Source organism: Meriones unguiculatus, chromosome 10, assembly GCF_030254825.1.
Source record: "Meriones unguiculatus strain TT.TT164.6M chromosome 10, Bangor_MerUng_6.1, whole genome shotgun sequence".
NCBI lineage: Eukaryota > Metazoa > Chordata > Mammalia > Rodentia > Muridae > Meriones > Meriones unguiculatus.
The window spans coordinates 96,255,722-96,275,130 of record NC_083358.1 but is presented as its reverse complement, the minus strand read 5'-3'; the positions used below and the strand labels follow the sequence as shown (position 1 = coordinate 96,275,130).

Sequence of the window (19,409 nt, the reverse complement as noted above, 5' to 3'; positions counted from 1 at the left end):
CTTAGATTCATGTTCACCTTTGATGCTTTGTTGCCTGGGTGAATCCACTGCTCAAAATTCATTTCTTCTGCGCACATTATGAATTCCCTACAGGCTGTTCTAAAAGTCAACCCTCTCACTCAGTCAACCCTCTCACTCTCAACCCATCAGAGGGTTCACAAACACTTTGGAGTTAGGAGGAGGGATTTAAGTCTTTAAAAAGTCTTTACTCATTCTTAAATTATGAATACATGGAGGTCATGTGCAGAGATCAAGTTGATCCCAGCCTCAGTGTGAACAGACGTACTTGAAGGCACTTGATGCCAGTTTTCCCATCACCTGAGTCTAGACCAGCACTTACCTAGCCAACTAAGTTGCTGTGTGTGAACTAATAATTCATTTAAAAGTAGAACATCTATCACCAGAATATTCTCCTTTTTATCCCCATGTATTCTACCTACCCTAATGAACACTATAACAATACATATTGTGTGTGTGTGTATGGAACAGAGAGAGAGAGAGAAAGGTTACTTTTTTATTATGAGATATTAATTCACAGATCCCCATACTTACAAGGTGACTATCTTGAAAAGCTTTGTGTACAGCGATTAATTTTTTGGAAATAATTTCCTAGAAGTGGTATTTTCTGAATGAAATGGTCACAAGGACACCAGCAGCATTTAGGATATTCTGCAAGGCTGCACTGTATTTGCCTTTAAATGGTCTCTAATGATATAAGCAAAGCTTGGAACTGTTCATGCATGTTCCTGAGTTCCAGAGTGTCAAGCAAGACAGCACAGCAAACTGTTTGTGTCTCTGATACAGTTTTCAAATTTGCTTTTCAGCAAAACATAATGTGAGCTGTGTCTCAGTAATTACCAGGAAGGGCTTTCCTTAGTGTTCTGTGTATTTGTGGGTCAAAGGAAGAGCTTTCATATTTTTTCAAAAGGATGGATGACATAGTTGAATGAGGGTGGGGACGTGGTGCTGTTGAAAGGGACTCCTGTTCTGAAGAAGATAAACAGAGAGACGTTAAAATATTTACTGGTTGGGGGCAGTATTTCCCCAACCACCATTACAGTGTAAGTAATCAAGCTCCCTTAGTAGCGATTTTTGTCATCTTGGCCTATAGTTTGTCACAGGGGATGGTCCTCTTAACCTTTTTAAGGCGGCCAATAACACTTCAGCTTGAGACTTGTGAGATATATCTTCTCTGAAGGCATGAGGATGTGCAGAGCCATCTGTGTTTGCTCTCAGTGGGTGTGAAATTCAAGAGAAGCCGCTGCTCTTCTCCCCAGCCCAGGTCTTTCTGTCAGGAAGCCAGTGCCTAATCCTGTCCCTGCAAAGTGAGAGGAAATGTGGTAGCTCCACAGCGGGGCGCTGTCCCCAGCAACTTCAGACTTCATTCATGGGCCAGCAACATCCGGGCAGATCAGCGCACTGGTCACTCAGCCCTCTGTCCTCTTCAAGTACTATCTGCTAGAGATGCCCATTGGGATGCAGGGCTGAAAAGGCAGAGGTGGCAACAAACATTCGATCTCTGAAAAATGCATTTTTAAAAACAGCTATTAGTTTGGTTTTACTCTCTCTTTTAGTCACGCCTAACGACTTCGGAGCAAAGGACTTCTGTGCTGTGCTGTTGCTGATGGACAGATAGCACGGATCTGAGCTGGTCAGCGACCTGATCAGAGTTTAGAACTATCTCCTAAGAACCACGGTGAGAATGGGGCAAATCAGAGGTAGAGAGTCTCAGGCCTCCGGGGAGAGATGCTGCAGTGAGCAGCTTTGTCTTGGTTAGATTAGCTAAACTGGGAACAGATTTCCAAAAGTTCTCTTCCCTGTTGACTTTTGAGTCCTGAAAAATATTTCTACAAGTTGGGAGTGATGGTGCATGCCTTTGATCCCAGCCCTTAGGAGGCAGAGGCAGGCCTTGTCTACATGCTGAGTTCCAGGACAGGACCACATGGCAAAGAGTGCACTCACGCACGTGCGTGCACGCACGCACGCACAAGATTGGTCAGGGGGACATGAAGAAGCAGCCATGTTTATATGGAAAGTCGGTGTAGGGTCAGGCAACACTACAGCTCACGCTTAGAGTCAGTGATGTGCTGGTTCAGATTCTTGGCACAAGGGAGCACCTGGGGCTCAGAAGCCTCTTCCGTTTCTCCAGTTCCCGAGCCGGAGAAGGGTTTAGACTGAGGACGGAGGGCGTCGGCTCCTGCTGTAGGTCCCCCACGCTGTGGAAGCAGAGCGCTTGGTGGTGGCTGCAGACTGACGCTCATTTTCGTTTGTGCTCTTGAGTTCCAGCTTATTCACATCAGGTTAAGCTGGTCCTCGCTCTCTACTTCCTGCCCGTATTTTCTTCCTCCCTGCCCACCCTGTTGACCTCAAGCCAGCACCACAGGCAGAAGCAACAGCTGTTTACAAGCCAGCCAGCCACCTCCCACAGCGGCATGAGGTCAGTCTCTCCACGGGTCTGCTTTCCTCATTGAACTCTGTCAGATGTTGGTTATGGAGATGGTAAGAGCAAAGCTGCAGTTTCCTTGTTTGGCATATTGTCTCCAGAATCTAGAACCACACCTGGGAGTTAGAAAATGCTAAATAGGTGTCTTTGAATAGGAAGTTTTAAAAAAGGGGAGTTAATGAGATGTGGTGATTGCTTTGATGTAGAAGAGGGAAGATGAACTTATGACCTGTTTTTTAAATTTAATTAATTAATTTATTTTTAACATCAGGGTGAAAAAGTGTTTGTGCCTAGTTACGGGATCTAGGAAAGAAATCATTTGGGGCTGTACATTCCAAAAAGGGCGCTGCTCAGATGACACCAAGCAGAGTGGTCACTAGCTAGCTTTTGTTCATTTATGTTGGTGTTCTTAGTGAATGTTTATTTTCCATTTGTATATTTCATGGTGTATATACATGTTTGCATGCGCGTAGCCACGTGTGTGTGTTTGCATGGAGTGAATGTGCGGTCATGAAGTTGATACTGGGGGCGGGGGTCTTCCTTGATTACTTTCTTTTTTATTCAGTCAGGGCATCTTGCTGAGCACGAGGCTCACCGATTTCTGCAGTCTAGCCAGGCAGCTTGCCCAGGAGTCTCCCTGCTTCGGTCTCTTCAGTACTGAGATTACAGAAGACTACCTTGCCTGCTTGGCTTTTATGTGGGTTCTAGAGATCAGAACTCTGGTTCTCACTTGCAGGGCAAGCACTTTATCACTGAGTCATTTTCCTAGTCCGTCGGGAGTTCTTCAAGTCAAATTTGGAACCTGGGTCAGATAACTTTGCAGAAGAATTCAGTTACTATGAGATGACAATGGCTTATATTTTGAATGCATTGGATTTGATAGAGCTATGACATATTTGTAAATTCACTTCATAATTAAAATAAAGGTCTGGAGTGAAGATGTAGTTTTAGAGATTATCTGCTTAAAAACAATAGTTGAAGCAATGGGCAGGATTACACTTACTTTAATGTGATTAAGGGACTGACACAATTTAAGTCTGTTGGCAGAGGATGAGCCTGAAAAGGACACTGTAAAAGCAGTGGTCAGTGGTATGAGAGGTAAGCTATGGGAGTGTGGCTGGGAGAGGAAATGACTTCAAGAAAGCAGTACTGTGAAGTATTAAAATATTCAGAGGCTTGCAGACGTCCCTCGACAAGGTAATGTCGGTGACACACTGGGTGAGAAAGGAGAGCGATGTGAGTTGAGGCATAGACAGGAGATGGCAAAAATGAGTGTTGAGAATGAAAACCACTGCATCTTGAAGTGTGCCTAAGCAAGAGATCTAAGAAGGGAGGGGGAAAGACTGCAAGCTGTAGAGGGCAGTTGGAAAAGGACTGTGGGAGGAATATCTAAGGAGAGATTTTCTGAATGGCAATAAGGTCTGAATATGGACTTGAGAGGGAATGGCTGGTTAAGGAAGAAGGGGAAGCCAGTCCGTACAAACAGTCTGTGAAGGCATTCCATGTCCATCAGGTGGAGATAAACACAAAGATCAACCCAAAGCCTATGGCGAAGGATGAAAAGGAGAGGTTGTCTCTCTCCAAAGATGAATGTCTGAAGGGAATCTGGGATGATTTGTTCATTCAGTAACGGATGCCTACACTAACAACCAGGAGTATTGGTGGAACATGACCAGGGAACCATCTACTGACCAAGCAGTCTCATTGCAGTACCAAATTCCAGACAAGAAGCAGCTGAGGGGAGGATTTATGTTAGCTCACAGTTTCAGGGACGGGAAGGCACAGTGGCAGGGCTCAGGCTGTTGTGGTAGGAGCTGTTTGTATAATTTATGACATTCCCTGGAAGTATAGGCTGGAGAAAGTGGATTGGCTATCAACTTCACCAACTGCTAGTGACCCACTCTGAAGGTTCCACAAGGTCTCCAAACACCATCACCATCAGTCTTTAGCATAAGAGCTTGCAGGGAATAGTTGACGCTTAAATCACAGGAGCATGAGTGGGAAAATGTGTCCCAATGGATAAGCATACCCTCTGGATGAATCTGGGTTTGCTCACTGATTTTCAGTCCTCATTGCACGTGAAGACTTTTGCTGTTTGCTTTCTTAAGGCACCATGCAAGCCCTAGGCAGTCTGATTCTACCCGAGCCTCTGTGGATAGGACACAAACACTTGCTGTTGTCAGAGGTCCTCAGGGATCCCTAATATGCAGTCAAGTGGATGAACTACAAATGGGCAAGGAGCTTTCGGCATAGGGAGGTTTGCATTGCTGCTGCTGGTACAGGGGCTGGATGCTATTCTAGTGGTCACTGATGGCACCTGCATTTGGTACCAGGGACTTCAGCAGGCAGAATGCTTAGGAGGGTTGCAAGACCTAGAGCAGTGGTTTTCAACCTTCCTGATACTGCGACCCTTTCATACACTTCCTCATATTCTGGTGACCCCCTCAACCATAAAATTATTTTGTTAACACTTCATAACTGTAATTTTGTGCTGCTATGGACCGTAAGGTAAACATCTGATATTCAGGATATCTGAGATGCGACCCCCAGAGGGATAGAGACAGTTGATCTAGAGTGTTCCAATTGTCTGCAGCTGAAGCTCTTGACTGGAAGGCGAGGAGTGAGGCAGGCCCTTCGAGGGAGCATCTTAGTATTGTCTGCAGCGACTGCATGGGAGGGTGACGCACGGCAGGGAGGCAGGCTGGTATGATTCTCCACAGGTGGTCGCCAGCACTTTCTGCTGTGTACCTAGAGAAACTGGACGTGTCCTGAGGGGGCAAACATGATAAAGCTTGAGTTCAGGAGAACATGCTGTGTTAGAAATTAAGGAAGGAGCTAGGAAGTAGAAGATGAAAAAGCTCTGGGCAGCTTTTATAGCTGTCATGAAGTAGCTAAAAGACTATCACGTAAAATGTACAGACCAAAGGTTTGCTATTTAAAAGATTTCATCTCACTTGAAGGAAGGCATCCTTAAAAACCCACTTCTACTAAGCATTTGAAGTAGTAGGAAGTATGTACTTTTTAGATAGAAAGATTGTTAAATGCTCTTATAAAATTATATTCACACTTTATGTAAGAGTATGATTATATTTAAGATTCTCTAGTATAAAATTCTAAAAAAAAAAATCCATTGATGTAACCATTAGGGCAATTAAATGAAGTGAAACCGAAAGGTTCTGTTCATATGTGTTAGCTATTTTTAGACAAAATGAAATCTTAGATTTTTTTTAAATCTAGTATTATATAGGAAAATATAGGTAGCAATATTAAAGTATTTAAGCTGGCATTTTATAAGTAAAAACTAAGGTTTGCTTCTTTCAATATGTATATTTATAGCTTAGTACATTAATAAAAATGTTTATGGGGTCTGACATTTTCAGAACAGTCTGTTATCTAATACTCACTGTGTTTTATAGAAGTGGGTCAGTATTTTTACCAGAGGATGAATTTAGGCATGAAGAAATCTTTGTGACTTGAAGAAGGTCATAGCTTAACTCGTCACTGCAGCCAAAAATAGCCAGTTGTCAAGAGTTGGCAGGTATGCATTTCTCACAGCTACTGTAACCCAGAGCCAGGTGTGGAAAGCATGCCTTTGTTTCCAGAAGTTGGGATAGATATAGATGTAGGGGGATCATAATTTCAAGACCAATCTCAGTTACATTGTGAGTTCAAGGCCATGTTGAGGTACAGGAGGTCCTGTTTGAAAGAACAACACAAAACAAACAAACAAAATGAACAACATAGAGGTGGCTATTGAAGGTTTTAAGAGGGATAGTAACCACATAATTTAATGGAATTAAGTGGGAAAACTCTGATAATCCCCTCCCCCAGAGCTGCAGAGTATGAGAGAGTAACTGAGAGAGGTTGGTTGCCAGTAATGCTGACCTTGAATGAGGAGCAAGTAGAGAAAGGGCAGTTCATGATCATTAAGGTACTTAAGAATGCATAACATATCCAGCCCATGGTTATGATGGTGGTGATAATGGTGGTGGTGATGATTGCTTATTCTAACTTTCAAAGTAAGAAAAACAAACAAACAAACAAACAAAGAAAAGACAAAAGGGGAGCAGAGTCCCTGTTCTCTCCAGGTCCCCCTGAAGATCCGGGTATTTCACCAGCACACACTGTTGCTGGTGAAAAGGAGTGAAGAGACAATGGACCCCCTACTCTATGAAAGTGATAATGTGCTTTGAAGCTCTTGGGAATGTTAGGAATTGGTAAGTCTCTAGGAAGTGTGGGTGGCACACACTCCAAGACATCTAAAGCTTGAGAAATAGAAAAGTTCTTATAGTAAAGAGTAGCCAGAGCAATGCTATCATCGACGCTCTTCATTGTACTGTTATTTATCTGTTTTGTACTTAGGTATAACCCTAATCTAAACTGAATCATCTGGTCTGTTCTTTTCACGTGGATATACACCTTTTTTTTAATAAATTTTATTTTTTTATTATTAGTTACATTTTATTAACTCTGTGTCCCAGGTGTATCCTGCTCCCTCATTCCCTCCCAACCCCACCCTCCCTCCCTCACCTCCTCCCTGCCCCTTTCTATGTCCACTGATTGGGAGGACCTCCTCCCCTTTCATCTGACCCTGTTTTATCAGGCATCTCCAGAGTCCTCCTCTGTGGCCTAGCAGGACTGCTCCTCCCTTGGGGGGTGGGGAGGTCAAAGAGTCTGCCATTGAATTCTTGTCAGAAATAGTCCCTGTTCCCCTTACTATGGGAAACCAATTGGTTACTGAGCTACCACGGGCTTCATCCAGCAAAGGTTCTAGGTTATATCCATACACGGTCCTTGGTGGAGTGTCAGTCTCAGAAAAGACCCCTGTGCCTGGATATATTTGGTCCTTGTGGAGCTCCTGTTCTTTCCACATCATACTAATTCCCCTTCTGCCGAAGGCTTGGTTATGAGTCTTAGTATCTGTTTTGAAACACTGTTAGGTAGAGCCTTTCAGATGCCTTCTGCTGTAGACTCCTGTCATACGTCCAATGCACATCCCATTTGTCTTTCTAAGTGAGGATTTATACACCTTTTTTTAATCAAAAAAATAAAATGTGTCTTGACTTATGAACTGAAATTACCATACCAAATATCCTTGCCTGCACAGAGCCTGGTACTACAGACAAGATTACCATAACGAACCATTGGACTCACATGTTGTAAGAATCCATCAAATTGTAGGAGTCTCTAAGTTGCTGCTATAAGCCCTGAGCCCATCCTCGTGGGTAGGGAAGCTTCTGTCAATAGACTATTCTTCTACTCACACGCAGTGCTGATAGATAAGTAACTGACACAATCTCAAGCTGGGGTGTTAGTAACGAGGAGAGGGTTTCCACTCTGTCGAGGATACTATGGTAAAAACCGAATAACCAAATAGAGGCGGGAAGTAAAAGATGGCGCGTCTGAAAGGGCCCCCACTGTGTCTGGTTTTCAGGCTCACCCAAAAGGACTGTTTAAAAGTGTGCTTGTCCAGATATTCCAAATAAAATATACGCGAAGGAGCTCGTGTGAAGATGCTGTATTAGGCAATACTGCAAATCAAAATGATGACACGTGACCACACACATATGAGAAGGTAAAGTATTTTTAGAACCCGGCTGGAGAACACTAAATGCTGCTGAGAATACAGAGCAAACGGTGACTTTTGCCAGCTGCTGGTGGGAACTAAAAATGGCTAGAAAGATGTTTCAGAGATTCAGAGCATTAAGGGTTCAATTGCAGCACCCACAATGGAGGCTCCAAACTGTCGAACTCCAATCTCGGGGGATATGGCACTCTCCTGGCCTCTGGGATACTGCACACACCTGGCATGGGGACACATATGCAGACAATACACTCGTACACATTAAAAAATATAGAACTCCTGGGTGACCCAGCTGGCCCACTCCTGAGTATGTATCCAGAGGAAATGGTATCAGTAAACCAGAGAGACGTGTGTGCTCCCTTGCTTATTCCGACACTATTTACAACAACCAAGAAACAGAAGTGACTTGACTATTCATCAATGACCCAATGGATCGATAGGAAATGGATAAAAAAAATGTGGTATACATTTTGAATTACTACTTAGCCGTCCATATGAATGGACTCGCCATTTGTGACAACATGTGTGGAACTTGAGATTATTATGTGAAATGAAATAAGTCAGGGATGGAAAGACAACTATCTTGTGATCGTAGGATGTCATTTATATGTGGAATAGAAAATGTTGGTCTCATAGGCCTGGGTGGAAAAATGGTGGTCACCTGTGGCTGGGGAGATTGGGGGGGAGGTTTGGCGAAAGGTTGATCAGTGGGTACTGGGCTTCCGTTGGATAGGAACAGGGTGCTCCAGGACACTATTGTACAAAAGGGTTACATAAGTAGCTGTTGTGCTGTGCATATCTCAAAAGGCTTAGAAGGAAGGTTAAATGTATTCCTGTCAAAAACTCCATCAGAACGGCTATGATCGAGAAATGAGGTGACAAAATTTTGTGAGGATGTTGCTTCCTGTTGGTAGACTGGTACAGCCGCTATGAAAACTAGTGTGGAGGTTTCTTTAAAGATACATTTTCCATAAGATCCAGCTGTACTGCTCATGAGCGCATACTCAAAGAACTCTGTCCTGCCACCGAGCTGCTTGTGTGTCCACACGTGTTGATGCTCTCTCCATGATAGCAAGGAAGTAAGCATCAGCTTCCGTGTCATCAACAGATAAGTCAGATGAATGGGTAACACAATTGTGGTGCATTTGCATAGTGGAGTATTATACACCTGTGAAAATGTATTATGAATTTTGCAGGAAAATGAATAAAACTGGAAAATATATTAAATGAGATCATTCGTGACAGAAAGGCAAAACTGGTATGTTCCCACTCACTCACAGATGCTACTTTCCATTTTGTACACGCACGTATTTTTGTGTATGAATGGGAGTTAGGGTGGGTAGAAGTCATGGAACCAGAAAGGTGCTCATGAGTTGGAAAACGAGACTTTCAGGGAGGGGGTGGCAGAGTAATAGAACACGCTCGTTCACTTACTGTGAAAATGGAAAGGGAAGTGCTGGGGCTGGAAAGGAACGAGTGGGGAGGGGCGGGGAGATGGGGGAGAGGATGGGTGGGGGTGGATCAACCAGAGCTAAGTTTGAAAAATACCATAGAGAAACCTGTTACTATGTGTTAATTAAAAGAGAAAAATAATTTTAGAAACATATTGTTTGGAGAGCTAGATACATTAACTACATCAGAATATATATCTATATATCTATATCTATATATATCGTGATGTATCACACTATATCCCATTACTATGTTGAATTTTTGAAGCTTCTTAGTGTGCTAATAATTCTTCATTAATCTACTGGAGTGAACCACACACTCTGGCAAGTATTTGAGGCAAGGTGGGTATGGTCTATGCTGGGTGTCTGGTGCCTAGGAAAGCTCTGGAACTGTGGGCTTTAAGCGTGACCCCAGGAACAGCTGGATTAGCATTGCCTGGATATATCAGAGGTACAAATGCTAGAGCCTAGTATAGAGGAATGTTAATTCAGAACGTGGCTGTTCTGGCAAGAGATCACATCCAAAGATCTTCTAGGTCTGTGTGATCCAATTGGAATACGAACATGCCTTTAATCCAAGAGACAGAGGCAAACAGATCTGAGTTCAAGGCCAGCCTGGTATGCAGCAAGTTTCAGGTAAAGAAAAGCTTAGGTTCAGGCGTGGTTAAACATACGTTTAATCCCAAACAATGAAGGTAAAGTTAGTTTGTAGAAGGAAGCTCCGGTGTTTGAAAGTGATGTCTAATTGACTGGCAGAAAAGAGTAACGAATCAGAGGAAGACCTGACAAAACAGGATAGGCCCAACTCTCATGAGAAGAGAGAAAGGGAAGCTACTTAATGGGCAATGCCGAGAGAGAGGGAGGAGGCAGTTTTACCTGGACAGTAATACAGAGATAAGTTGCAGAGAGAGAGAGAACTCGGGTGAAGTCTGAATGAGCCAGAGAATGAGAAGGAACCAGGAGATTAGAGCAGATTGCTGGAGTTAGTTTGAGACCAAGCAGAGCAATTCAGAGGCTAAGAGAGAAGCCAGTTTGAATAAGTCAGCTGGGGGAGGAGTTTGAGCCAGAACACTTGAGTTGAACCGGAGACCTCAGAGCTCAGTAAAACCAAGAGAAGGTGAGCATGTTCAGCAGTAAGTCTCAGAGACAGAAAACATTCTAGGCCTAGGTTCGATTGCCTGGAGGCTAGAAGCTTCCAGGACCAGGCCTAGGTTGGCAGACAGAGAGTAAACCTCGTAGAGGACAAGTACACCATGAGAATAGAAGCTGCTTTTCCAGCTCAGCCCTGCAATAGTGTATGTCCAGCCCTAGGTGGGCACATAGACAAGTGTACCCAAGAGAGCAGAGAATGATGAATGCCTTAGTACTTGCTGCAAGAAAAGAGAGCTAGGGGATACTCCAGAGTAGTGTCTCTGAGCTCAGCAGGCAATGGATTTTCCTGGGAGATGCTCCCGCATTCATGTTGGAAGGGCTTGCCACTGCAGGTAGGCGCCAGTACTCTGCTGAGCATGCTCAGTTCAAGGTCATGCTTCTTGACACAATACATGTTCAAAGATGCTGACCAGAGACACTTCTGGGATGGAGAATATTTAGTATTATAATGGGATTATGATGAATAAGGGATGGTTGTCATTTCTTAAAGAGGCTGGCTTTTTTTTTTTTTTTAAAAAAATGCTTTTATTGATTCTTTGTGAGTTTCACATGTATCCCAGTCTAGCTCATCTCCCCATTCCCTCATGTCCACCCTTTACCTTTGTAACTCCCCCCCAATAAAACACACACACACACACACACACACACACACACACACACACGCAGCAGCAACAACAAAAAACAAAGCATTGGAAAACATCTCATCACGGAAGCTGTAGTGTGTCACAGTATCCCAGTTATATCCTTCTGTCCACACATCTTCACTTGCAAATGTTCATTGCAATGAGTGATTGGTCTGGTTGAGGCCTCTGGCTTCTGTGACACCATCAATATTGGATCTTCACATGACTCCTCCTGGTTATCCTGTTGTCGTGTGTCATGGAGATCCTGCAGCTTTGGAACAGCAGGACTGTATCGTTCGCAAATGATACAGATTTTGGGGTGACCATTACCCCTGCACCTACACTACATCACAGCAGAGGACTGGCAAGGCCAACTCTCCCATGCTTCATCCTCAGGCTGGCTCACCCGTGACCTGGAGTTAATGATTGTCTCGGTGCTTATCTTTAATTCTTCCTTGTCTTTCCAAGAGAGCTGTTAAAATTCTCTCAACACAGGCAGGGGTCTATCCCTGCATTTTTTCTTCAATCCCTCCGTCCTTTCTCCTAACTTGGACTGGGAAGTCTGTGAACACGTGGCACAGCAGTTGTCTGCTTTTTTCCTTTGTCACCGTTTTGGAAAATTCTTTTATTTCTCTTGTGTTTTGAACTCTCAGTTTTTAGGATTTCATGATCTCCTTTTCTTTCATTTAATCCTTCATTTTGTGACAGTTATTTCTGGAAATAAATGTATGTTTGCCTGTCCACATCTAGTATCTTTCATGATCTCCTCCTGTATGAGAGAGGCTGGAAGACTAGGGATATAGTTCCCAGAATCCTTTGCCAGCAGTGTGCTTATTTAGAGTAGGACAATGAAAGGCACTCATGGGGGATTTAGGAGGAAGTGAAATGAGGATCAATCTTCTTCCATCAGAAGTAGTGACAGAACAACACGAACTTCTTCAGCAGCTCCCTCAGAGCTGCTGCAGCTTTACAGACAACTACATGCTTTCCTCAGTTCTGGGTATGACCTTTGTAGCAATTTTAACAATTTCGCACCAGTGTATGATCTATTTCCTGCTAGAAAGGATCACCTAGAATAGATTTTAATGTGACTAACACTTATGAAGAGAGGGTTAATAAAGCCTTAAAAATGGGAACGAAGGCTGCCCCCTCCTCAGGGGGAGGTGATCAAAGAGCCAGCCACTGAGTTCCTACTAGAGACTGCCCCTGCTCTCCCAGCCCACAGAGAAAGACAATGCAGCCAGTCCTGATGAGACATCAGAGGACTGGGGAAGAGGAATGGGAGGAGAAGGAGGAGGAAGGGTGGGGCTGGAAGGGGATGAGAGAGGGGGCTACAGCTGGGATAAAAAGTGAATAAATTATAGTAAATAAAAAGGAAAAAGTGGAAATGAAGCGGTTGGGGTAGTGATGATTTGTGAAAGTCAAGATGTTATTTTAAAAAGATTGTTACGGACTGAGCTGTGCTCTCCCCAAATTTATATTTTTAATTCCCGGGTCTCAATATGGCTATATGTGAAGACACAGCCTTTAACGGTAATTTGATTTGAATAGTTTCTAAATAGTTCATTATGTTAAATGAAGCCATAAAAATGGGGCCCTTTTCAAATAGACCTGGTGATGAAAGAGGGAAAGACACCAGGCTGACACACAGAGGGACCATCTGGGGACATAATGAGGAGGCACCCATTTATTTGTGCGATAAGGAATTAGGCCTCAGGAGAAAGCAATCATACCTTAATTTGGTTTCTAGATTTCAGAGCTGCAGTTATGATGGTAATTTTCTTTTTTTTAGCCACCCAGTCCACAGTGATCCATGGCAGGCCTAGAAAGCAGTACACTCTTTTTTTTTTTTTTTTTTTTTTTTGGTCTTATCAAAGTCTCAGAGGATGTTGAGTATCCTTATTCCAAAACCCACATCTTGGAGATTAAGATGCTCCAGAATCTAATCTTTTTAAATCACAAAAGCAAGCCACATTAGAAAATTCCACAATTGATTTCACATGTGTATTATGTCAAAATCGAGTTGTACCAGAAATATATACTTATGTTTGGGCTAGTTGTGTAAGGTGCCAACAGAACATAAATGAATTTTGTGTTCAGAATCCATCTCGTAATTCAAATAGTTCATTAGACATTTGTAAATATTCCAAAATCCTAAGTCCCAAACACTCTCAACTCAAGTATTTGGGATATGGATGCTCAACCTTTATTACATTGGTTGTAAGGCCATCAGGCAGGGCTCCAGGTTTTTTCTTGAAAAGCTTTGCAGTGTGGCTTTGCAGCCTGGGGTCAGCAGCTGCAGCTGCTGCTGCGGAAACGGGCTCCTCAGTGTAAACGTGGTTGATGGATTTCAGATAGAGGGGAGGTGACAGCAGTTGTTGACAAAGTGATACTGATTAGTGGTAATCAGAAGAGCCTGACAACAGATACTTCTTCGGATGATTAATGGATCATAACACCCTCAAGACATTTATAGGACAAATGAATAGGAGCTTTATAGGTCTGTGAGTGGAGATTTGATCACAGTTGGTTAAGAGCATTCCGTTTCCAGACTTGAACCTAATCTTACATCTGGAATCCTTGACTAGAAGGGGAGGCTTGCCTTCTGACGGAAGAATCCTTTGACATTTTTATAGCTTTTCATTGTAAGCCCTCTACAAATAGCTTCCTGCCCCCCCGCCCCCCCAGGTTTTTTGGAAGTACTGTAACTGTCCCCAAGCTGGCATTAATCCCTTAGGTTCCCAAATGTCACTGTGGTCCACTAGTCAGGGTAGAAGTTCATTCAGGTCAGACAAGGAAGTGAACTTTATTTCAGTCTGCCTGATACTTCATTTCTGCTCCCTGTGGTTTCTTCACATGGAAGAAACTTCTGTTGTGCCATGTTAGCTGGCGCTCTGGTCACCGTAGCTGATGACAAGTTGGGCAGGTCAGGAGTGCAGTATGTCACCCCAGGACAGAGCCTCAACATGCTGCATTCTTGTCATGTTTCTTTTCCGTAAGATTGTACTGTCCCCGTGGCAGCAGTAGCCTGCATTCTGGAGTGAAGGCAATGCAGGCTGCCGTCATCCCCAGTCTGAGACGGACATGCAATACGAACAGAAGTTGCCTGTGTTTTAGTAAGATCCTTACATTTGATCCTTATAGTTGATATCACTGTATAACCTAGACATCTCAGCCAACAGAGACATTAGACTCCTCCAAGGCCTTATCATGGTGTGCTTAGTGGGTCCACCGATCCGTCTTCCTGAGGTTATTTTCATAGGCTCTAAACAGAATGTTGGAAGAAATATATTGAGCCATCAGCAAAATCTTCACTCGGACCTGTAATTTATGCTTCTCTGTGGTAGGAAAGACAACTTTATGAGCAAAAAAACAATACTCAACACCAAGCGAATAGCAGAGATTAATGCTATCATAAAAGAGGGGAAGGATACAAGCCAGAACTTCTTTCTTTTCTTTTTCTCTTTTCTTTTCTTTTTTAAATTTACCTTGTCTTTTTGCCCTGTGCTGGAGACAGATGGAGTCTGGATGACATAGGCCACCGTGAATGTCACAGGCTGGTGTGTCTAATTGAGTCTGTCATTGTTATTGCTTTCTCTTTGCTGTGTTCAATCTATCCAGCCTGTCACACACGCTGTCAGTCTGGGAAATGGATTTTTAACTTCCTGGCTGAATATCAAGGCCCAGAAGAAGAGTTTACTCTTAGCCGACAGGGTCTGTAGTGTACCTCAATGTCCTAGTTGCTGACAGTGCCCTACCCAATGGTGCTTTCGCTGCCTGCCGTCCATTTTGGTTCTTAAGGAAGGGGAGCCCTGCCTTGCTTCAGGAGGATTTCCTTTGTTCTTGATTATTAATTATCATTAATAATTATTATTATAATTATTTGTTCATTTATTATTATTTACAGGGGTATAGGGAATGGAAGACAGATTAGAATTAAAGGGAACTGACAAACTATAAAAGGGAAAGAGAGACAAGGAAAGAGGTGGTAGAGATAGGAGAAAAAAGAGGAGGAGGAGGAAAAGGAGGAAGAAATTGAGAGGATTAGGTGTAGGCAGAGAACACAGATACAAATGGTGATAGAAAAGAGGGTATTGTTGGCTCAGGGAGAATGAACTCCCAACCTTACCGGAAGGTTTTCAATGAGCAAGCACTATTTTAAGACTATCCAGTGGGGCCCAGTTATTTTTCGGACTATATTTTTATACATTTATTGTATTTTAGTGGGTTCTAGTGGAGACACTGACAAATATGTGTTGGTCTGCTTTCTTGAACCCGTTTTGAGCCCAGTGCATTAAAAACATCAGTTTAGCTTAGTGGTAGAGTACAAGGCCCTAGGCTCAGCCCCTGGCTCAGAAAACAAAAACCCTACCCAACCAAACCAAAAACCTCAAAACCAAATCCAACCAACAAATACCAGGAAAACTCTGAAAATCTCTCTCCTGGCTTGAGGCTCTTTAATCCTTACTGTCATATTAAATATTGTTTAATATTTTATCTTTATGATGGAAACACTGGAAGCAGAAGTGGAGTAGCTGTTTCTGTCACCTACTAAGATGATGCTGTGCTTGTACCATGTAATCAGGATCGCATACAAATACCACTTAGTTGAGCTTTAATTGGTGTGGAGTAACTTTGGAAAGTTCGAATTTCTGATATATATTTTTATAGAAAAAAATAAAAATCTGTACCATTTCTACCTCCCCAAGCCTATGCTCATAGATATTGACTCTTAGTTTTATGCATCTTTTTCCTTCCCTCCCTCCCTCCCTCCCTCCCTCCCTCCCACCCTTTTTTCCTCTCTCTCTCCCTCCTTCCTTTTTCACTGTATACTTTTAGGTCTGAGGTGTTGTAGGGCTTTAGTAAAATATCACTGATCTCTTCAATCGCTGCTCCACACATAAAGAACAGGATACATAGAATTTCATACATTTAAAATATATGAAGCCTTTAGTGCCGACTGTTTCTTCAGAATATTTGGCCATACTTAACTTCACTCTAAAATAATTAATTCTGCCCTGCGTGTCCAACACTTTACAGCATTCTTTCTTCCGCTGCAGACTCCAAGCCACACAGCCACTTCCTGTGACATCCGATCACCAGCCACACTCTTCTTACTTTTCAGAATCAGGCCCGGGACTTCAGTCCCGTTGTGGTTTCCTGTGCCTCTGAGAGATGAGGTCACCAGCAGGAAGGGGAAGGATGGCCAGGAACTTAGTCTTTAGCAGAAGGAAGTATGTAATGGCTGCTGATGTTACTGACCTGATGGAACTTTACTACGCATTTTTGGTGTCTATTTGGAAGACGGTGGCATACACCCAGCTTAGTGCTCTGAGAAGTACGTGACATGGCCATTTCCTTTGCATTCTTGATATTTTCAATCCAAGTAAATATTTTTAGTTTGTGCAAGTTCTTAGAATTATCTAACCACAGGTAGGGTTTTACCAATGCATTCTGGAATCTTGGCATTTCTCCATCTCTTGAACTTTGTTGTGTATTAATGAGACACATCCTTTTAGTACAGGGTCATAAGTGTCATCTTTCTAAGTGTCTCACCACATTCACTGCATGCTGTCACAATGGTTTGGCTTGTGTGCTAGTCCTCATGCTTTGAAATGTAGCAAATTCAGTGTGCATGAGAACTGTTAAAATATTATTAACCATTAGATCAAAAGATGTATGCTTGTGAAAGATACACATGGGATATACTCACTTATATAGACCTATAAGATAGGATAAATATACTGAAATCTATACACCTAAAGAAGATAAACAAGAAAGAGGACTCAGAGTAAGATGACCAATCCTCACTTAGAAAGACAAATGGGATGGACATTGGATGTAGGAGAAAACAGATAACAGGACAGGAGCCTACCACAGAGGGCCTCTGAAAGACTCTACCTAGCAGTGTATCAAAGCCGATATTAAGACTCATAACCAAACCTTCAGCAGAGTGCAGGGAATCATATGAAAGAAGGGGGAGTTAATAAGACCTGGAGAGTACATGAGCTCCACAAAGACCAAATATATCAGGGCACAGGGGCCTTTCATGAGACTGTTTCTCCAACCAAGGACCACGTATGGATATTACCTAGAACCCCTGCTCAGATATAGCCCATGGTAGCTCAGTATCCAAATGGGTTCTCTAATAAGGGGAACAGGGACTATTTCTGACATAAACTCAATGGCGAACTCTTCAACTCCCCCGCCCCCTTCTGAGGGAGTAGCAGCCTTGCTAGGCCACAGAAGAGGACATTGCAGCCAGTCCTGAAGAGACTTGATAAGCTAGGGTCAGATAGAAGGGGAGGAGGTCCTTCCCTATTTGTGGACTTGGAAAGGGCCAGGGAGGGAAGAGAGAGGGGGCTACGGCTGGGATACAAAGTAAATAACCTGTGATTAATATAAAAATAATAAATTAAAAAAGAGCTGTATGCTTGTGTTATTAGGTAAAGAATGCTAGCTGCTGTAATCAGATATATCATCGAATATCAGTTATTTAATACTATTTATTAATATTATAATATTACAAACATATACCATCACTTAATTAAATAGAGGTTTAACTCTTGCTACTACAAAGTCCATCAAAGGAGTATATGCCCAGCTGATGGCTTTCTATATGTTTTTGGGGCTGTCATGGCTGTCTTGTGCTTCTGCCCTCTGATATAGTCATAGATTTCTTTCTATTCAACAGCTTTAACAAAAGAAGAGACACAGTGAGTACAGGGATCATGCAGTTTTTAATGGGCCAGATATAGACTGGACCACATTATGTTTGCCTATTCCATTGGCCAAAGCTCAGTCACACTACTGAAAAGGAAAGGAGGCTGAAGTGCAGACTAGCTGTGGTCCTAGGAGTAAGGAGAGGCAGAAATGACGGGTAGCCAGCACGTCTCTGCTGTGATCATTTAGAGACCATAGTTACAGAAAACACAAAACTTGCTCAGACTTCCACTCCTTGCTTTTTAAAATTTTATTATTTATTATAATTTATTCACTTTGTATATCAGCTCTAGCTCCTTCCCTAGTCTCCTCCCAGTCCCACCCACACTCCCTCTTGTCCCCTTCTCTCCTTCTCCCCTTCTTCCTAGTTACCTGATAGAAGTGGTCTTCCTCCCTTCTATCTGACCCTAGCCTATCAGGTCTCATCAGGGCTGGCTGCATCATCTTCCTCTGTGGCCTGGCAAGACTGCATCTCCCCACCCACCAACTCCCAGGGAGGTGATCAAAGAGCCAGCCACTGAGTTTATGTCAGAGACAACCTCTGATCCCCTTACTAGGGTACCCACTTGGAGGCTGAGCTGCCTATGGGCTACAGCTGAGCAGGGGGTCTAGGTCCTCTCCATGCTTGGTCCTTGGTTGGAGTATTGGTCTCTGCAGGTGCCACTTGGCCCAGGATTTTTTGGCTCTATTGGTCTCTTTGTGGAGCTCCTGTCCCTTCCAGGTCTTTCTGTCTCCCCCTTCTTCCATAAGATTCCCTGCACTCGGCCCAAAGTTTGGCTATAAGTCTCAGCATCTGCTTTAATACCCTGATGGGTAGAATCTTTCAGAGGCCCTTTGTGGAAGACTCCTGTCCTGTTCCCTGTCTTCTACTTCCGATGTTTATCCTGTTTGCCTTTCTGAATGAGGATTAAGCTTCTTTCCTAGGGTCCTCCTTGTTTTTTTAGCATCTTTAGGACTATAGATTTTAGTATGTTTATCCCCTATGATATGTCTAATATCCACTTATAAATGAATATATACCATGTGTGTTTTTCTGCTTCTGGGTTACCTCACTCAGGATGATCTTTTCTAGTTCTATCCATTTGCCTGTGAATTTCATGATTTCCTTGTTTTTAGTTGCTGAGTAGTATTCCATTGTGTAAACGTATCATCACATTTTCTGTATCTATTCTTCAGTTGAGGGACATCTAGGTTGTTTCCATCTTCTGGCTATTACAAATAAAGCTGCTATGAACATAGTTAAACAAATGTCCTTGTTGTATGGTTGAGCATCTTTTGGGTATATGCCCAGGAGTGGTATAGTTGGATCTTGAGGTAGCACTATTGCTAATTTTCTGAGAAAGCACCAGATTGATTTCCAAAGTGGTTGTACAAGTTTATATTCCCACCAGCAATGCAGGAGGGTTCTCCTTTCTCCACGACCTCTCCAGCAT

General features: G+C 43.0%; 1 long non-coding RNA gene across 1 annotated transcript in view; it reads left to right on the top strand.

Annotated features, from left to right (window-relative positions):
- Positions 1 to 2,261: 2,261 nt before the first annotated feature.
- LOC132657061 (uncharacterized) overlaps positions 2,262 to 19,409 on the top strand; it is a 99,285-nt gene continuing 82,137 nt past the window's right edge. The window contains exon 1 of the long non-coding RNA XR_009594903.1: positions 2,262 to 2,437. This is a non-coding gene — a long non-coding RNA (uncharacterized LOC132657061). The remainder of the gene's footprint in view (positions 2,438 to 19,409) is intronic.